Source organism: Mastacembelus armatus, chromosome 16, assembly GCF_900324485.2.
Source record: "Mastacembelus armatus chromosome 16, fMasArm1.2, whole genome shotgun sequence".
In the NCBI taxonomy this organism is placed as follows: Eukaryota; Metazoa; Chordata; class Actinopteri; order Synbranchiformes; family Mastacembelidae; genus Mastacembelus; species Mastacembelus armatus.
In genome coordinates this window covers 7,086,498-7,092,410 of record NC_046648.1, presented here as the reverse complement: position 1 = coordinate 7,092,410, position 5,913 = coordinate 7,086,498, and positions in this window count along the sequence as shown.

Sequence of the window (5,913 nt, the reverse complement as noted above, 5' to 3'; positions counted from 1 at the left end):
AATTGTGGGTGTGGCCTGACGTGATAGTGAGGAAGAAGAAGTTGAAACGTGCTCCATTGGTATTGCTATTAATATCTTATTTGAATATAATGAGATATTATAGGATTCATTAAAAATATTATTCCAGTATACTGTAAACCTACACTTAAATACTTACTAACTGCATGTAGCAGACATGCCATTATCTCTTGCTTCATTTCCATTTCTACAATATTTTGGCTAGGCCAGTCAGGTGACCCTAGAATCTTATCACTTTCCTCTGAATATATGAAATTTGCTTTTAATTGTTCCCTCAGGAGCCTCTGTGAATCTCATCCTCTTGCCAAGTATGCTTGCTTACACATTTCTCTCTCACCACACTACAACTTGCTGAGCCAGGTGATGTGTTTCCCATAAAAGACATCGATACTGTAAAATAGTCAGTAAATACCATCAGTAAATAGCAAGTGTTTGTGTACAAGAGAGACCGATCAAATATTATCATCTCTGTCAAATAATAACACTGTACAGTTTAAATTGCACTCAGCTTTGGCAAATTGGTAATTTTTAAGTCTCAGTACAACAGTCAGTTGATTATGTGGTTTAGCTGAAATTTGAAATACCAAAGAAACTACTTTAAAATAATCATACACTGTTCTCTGTGGTTTCACTGTCTGCCATGGTGCCACTGAAGCTCATGGCCCTGATAGTGACCTGCAATAAACACCATGCAGTGAGTGTGGATCCTGGGATTTCAGGACAAGATGCAAAAGTGCTCTGTGAACAAGGGGTGGTAGTAAAAGGCCTCTTGACATAAGGCATCTGTTTAACTTGGAATGACTCTAGTACAGAAATGTCACAGTATGGGAGATCAATTTCAGCCATTTGAAAACCCGAATTGTACTTGCTGACTGGTGCTTACGTAGGTTTCCATGCTCAACAAAGCCCCACATATGGCCTATGGGACAAGCATACATAGATTTTCCTTGTTAGTCACCATGTATAAAGAAAAAAAACAGAAATATTCCAGTAGAAACACTTCACAGGAATTATATTTTGATTTCTGACAGAATCAATCAAGGTTGGCAAGCTCTGAAATGACCAGTTATAGGCTAAAAATTGAGGTTAGGGTGAGGTGTTCACTGTGGTTTTGAAATAGTTCCTGTTCCATCAAGAGTTCTTTTTCATTGCTGTTATACAATGAATTGTGGAAAATGAAGACAGATACAATTAGCAACTATGTTTGGACTCAGCCTTCTGGAGCCGGCAGCACTATGTTTACTTAGAAATCTGATTAGGTCCCCTGTCTGACCAAGTTGATTTCACCTTACTACGGATAACTCAACTCAACTACAAATGACTTCAGCCCACTTTGCTTCTGATGATCTCCCTTTATTGCACCTTTGACCTCACCCATATCCTGAGTGAGAGGCCCTAAGTGGAGTATTATGGAATATCACAATTAAGCTTCCTCACTCTCTTGTTCTTCTCTGTCTTGGCTTCAGTGCCAAGAACAATATTCAGCCCAATGTCAGAGTTGCACTATGCTGACAACTGACATTACTCACACAACATGAAGCTTAGGATGTATTGCTCCCCTGACACCTCATGTAGTAGCATGATTGCTTATTGTGGATTGGAGTATTACCTCATGTAGTTTATTATGTGTGGCTGGATTGATTTTGATAGCCAATTGTCCTATCTCGTTAAATTCAAGCAAGGATTTAAAATCACCATTGAAAGACTTCAGCATATAATGTCACTGATCTGCTAGATTCATTAATAAATGTGTTTTGCCACCATAGAGTTGATTCTGTGTGAGCACATTACTGCGCTCCTATTGGAATTTATTAGACTAAAAAAGCCCCATTTAAGAACTTTACATTGAAGCTTAATCCCACATAACACTCATGCAGTCTTATTAAGGTAAGAGTTTGATCTATATGTAGGGGTTATTGCAGAAATGTGGCAATTTTGACACCTCTGAGCTAAATATTGAAGATTTTTTCTCTGTCTTATCCAAGAATAAAATTATCTTAATTCTAAGTTGCAGCAGCTGGTGGAGTTTATCCATTCCAAAAGTTTTTGTATTGGTCCAACTAGAAACATAAAGTACTTCTGCAATCTCTCAGGGGGTCTAAATTGAGGTTTGACATTCATAAAAGTTATAGCTATTGTTCACTGGTGGTTTTATTCAGAGGTCTCCACTTAGCTACACAAACACACACAATAGCAATTATTACAGAAATTTAAAATACACAGGAAGAGGAATAATCAAATCTTATCCCTTGGGCAGTGAAAGCCTGTAACTAAACAGCAAAATCTAGAGTTATCAGATTTCATTTTTATTTTTGGTAAGAATGCTTATGACCACAAGTTTGGAGATAGCACCATGTTCTCTGTAATGCCATGTTTTCAAAGAAAATTGCAGAGGAAAAGTGAAATTATGCAGAACAGGAGGAGGGAGCATGGGAGACGAGCTTATTGGGGTTAAATATTGATCAGCTCCCCAGTTCCATCTGCTATTTTGCTGATGTGTGTGAATACCAGTCATTCCTGATGTGTACAGTCGACATGTGGTTTGCAGATGTCCTACCATACTACGAGGTTGTATTGTTTTCTGGCCCCATAGGCATGGTCAATAACCTTCATCCTATTGCCACTGAGTGTGACAGTGCTGAAGTCAGCATTGGGCTCTGACTCAGGAGTGTGGGTCGCTGATTTATAACCTGACATGCACTGAGAGTGAGGTGATGCATATCTAAACAGCTTACAGAAGAATCATTGAAATTCATATGATATGCTGGAATTTGGATCTAGAGCAGGGATGCTTGGCCTTGCAACATCAGGCAGTGAGTCATTTGTCTTCAGATCTTATTGATTTATATTTTGACAGATATTAGAATAAGACCAGTGGTGGGCGTCTTTGGCAGCATGGCATCTTCTCTCCCTCACTTGGATTCATTTGTTGACCAAGAAAGTTTTCAGGGAACTGGAGAGCTGAGGTTTTTTATTGAATATTCGGACCATCACTGCAGCACCCTTTAAGTTCATCCCATTAAGTCTGAGGAGTGTTTTCTGTAAGACAAACACTTAGATTGATGGGTAACTGTCTTGCATGCTGAACTGTGTTGGTGTTCCTGACAACAACCCAGTATTGAACCTGGATAGCATGTGTGGTCAAAGCCAGCACTGCTTGCAACAGTTTCATCCTACAAAAACACATATGCTTTGATTTACAGAGACAGACATGGTGGATGAATGTTTATATTTACTCCACTTTTACAAGTTTTGTTTAAAGTTTTGATAAGCATTTAGCCCAGACTTCTTCATTCACTAGCCTGGCTGTACTATGGGATTTGCTGGGAACAAATCATTAGTAACATTCAGCCTGGTGGGTTGACCGTGAAGCACCTTGGCAGGAGGAGATCACAAAGTTGCAAAAACATTGCCAGGACATGGTTAGGTTAGCGAGCAGACCACCATGAAATGTATCCACACAGACGCTGAATCTACCAAACGGGAAACAAAGTAAAGTAAGATTAGGCTCATATTTGACAAAAACTGTGCACAATAGCGCAGCTTTAGCCTTTTTGAAAAAGCTTTAGATTTTGGGAAATATGCTTATTTGCTTCCTTGCCAAGAGTGAGATGAGATCCTTTGTAATCCTTTATAAACTTGTTTTAATGTTTATACCAGGGGTGGGCAATTGCATTCAGGGCCACTGTCCTCTTATTTTCCAACTATCCCTGCCCTACCCACTGCTGATTACTTGGATCAGGTGTTTTCAAACAAGCAGTTACTGGAAGATACCATCTCAGATAAGAATGAAAATGGGGGAAGATCAAGTGAATTGGTATCTTCCAGTTTCTGATTGACTGACCAGACCTGATCCATGGAATCAACAGTGTGTAGGGCACGTATAATTGGAAAACAAGCAGGGCATGGCCGTTGAAGAACTTCTTTAGGCAGTTCAACTCCCTCATTTTCAATATAAATTAAAGTCTCAAATCTACAATATTCTATTTTTTACAGCTTTGATTATTTTAATTTCTTCCTTCCAGATGACGATAATCAAGATATTACTAGAAAGTGCCCAGCAGGAAATTGCCTGAGTCCATATCCCTTGAATTTCTTTATTGTTTGTTTCAATTTCCCCCTGCCCATTTCCCAGCTCTCTGCAATTCATGGGTTTGGCCTTGTTTTTCTCTGAGGGAATGGATGAGCAAGCTGGCACTGGGCCTTTTATAAATGATGGACTGAGCATAGATCAGTCCCTAATGGTGCAGTGGCTTGGATTGTATGGTTAGTATTGTTTGGTTTGCAGAGCTCAGTATGCGCTCTCTCTGAGATTTCTTTTAGCTAATGTAAAAACTGATCAAGAGTTAGTATTTTGTGGAACAATGACACCACTTACACAATTAATTAAACATCCTACATATTCTTTAAAGAATATTTACATGTGCCTCAGTTAATATTTAAAAAAAAGTCCAGAGGGAATAAACTAATTTAATATGCTTTTCAGCATGTTATTGGCATATTTCCTTTAATGTGGTATCTGAAAAAAAGTTGAAACAAAATCAGACAAAGCAAAAGTGAATTTCCCTGCACACATTATTTTCCAAAATACTACCTCCCAAGCACCTTTTTTAAGACTAGCTGGTTGAAACTAGAGAAACCAATGCAATTTGGCCTTCATATCATTGTTTAAAGCAAATTATTTCTTGTCATTCTGGATTTAGTTTGTGGTATTCAACCTATCTGAGAACACTTATGGCTTTGCCTGCAACAGTGAGAATTTTTCCCGTTGCTTCCTAATTCAATATTGTGTAATAACAAGTATTATTGCCTGCACATAAAATGCAAGCACACAACTCACATTACACTGAAAATTGACAAATATAGTGCACATGTTTTATAGAGGAACAATTAGTGGGTTTTGATCATTTGCACTAAAGTAAGGTTAGAAGGACACATAGAGGTTTTCCTGCTTGGTAAGGGGCTGTAGAAAAGTAATTGGGGTTGTGAAGAGGGTTGAACCTTATATTTCTCTTTGTGAAACAGCAAGTCCCTCTCCAGGGTTATTATTTTCTTTGAACTCTCCTCTAGAGTTGACAACATGTCAGAATGACATTTGTATAATAATATGTTGTGAACCCTAATTAAAATCATAATATGTTGTTAGAACATGAAGCTGTTCTTCATATGTGGCAAAATGAAACTTTATGAATTATGGTGAAAGAGCTACAGTTACCATGTAACTATTAAATATTGTGAAGGAAGACTGAAAGATAAAAGTCAAAAACCTTTCCCTGCCCCATGAAAAAATATTTCTTCAGCCAATAGAGAAATTACAATACCTTCCAGTTTTTGTGACCTCTTCTTCACCCTAATAATATTTGTGCTGTACCTAACTTAAAAAACGAAAGAAAAGTATGATACAAAATACTGCAAGAATACACAAGCGAAAGAGGAAAACTATACATTTGCAGCAAGAAATAACACACATTACTAATACACAGCGCTGTTGATTATTTTAAAAATGAGCTTAAGTCGTATTTATTTAGACAAGCTTTTAGTCGATTGGGCTTTTAGTGTTGTTTTTGTTGTTATATTGATATTTTGTTGTTTTAATGTTTAATGTTCTTTTATGTTTACTGCTGCACTTTGTAAAGCACATTGTGATTTTGTATCTGTGAAAAGTGCTACATAGGCCTAAATAAAGTTTACTTACTTACTTACTATTAATAAATTAAGAATTAAAAATAGCAACAACATAAAGCCAACATTACAACAAATGATTTATGCCCTCCATGCTTTTTTTGCCAATGGTCCAAATGAGTTTATGGGTGTCTCTTTTGCTTTTGCTGTAAAACCTTTTCTGACACAAGAAGACAACACAAAGGAGGCGTCAGTGGAGTTTTTTATTCAATT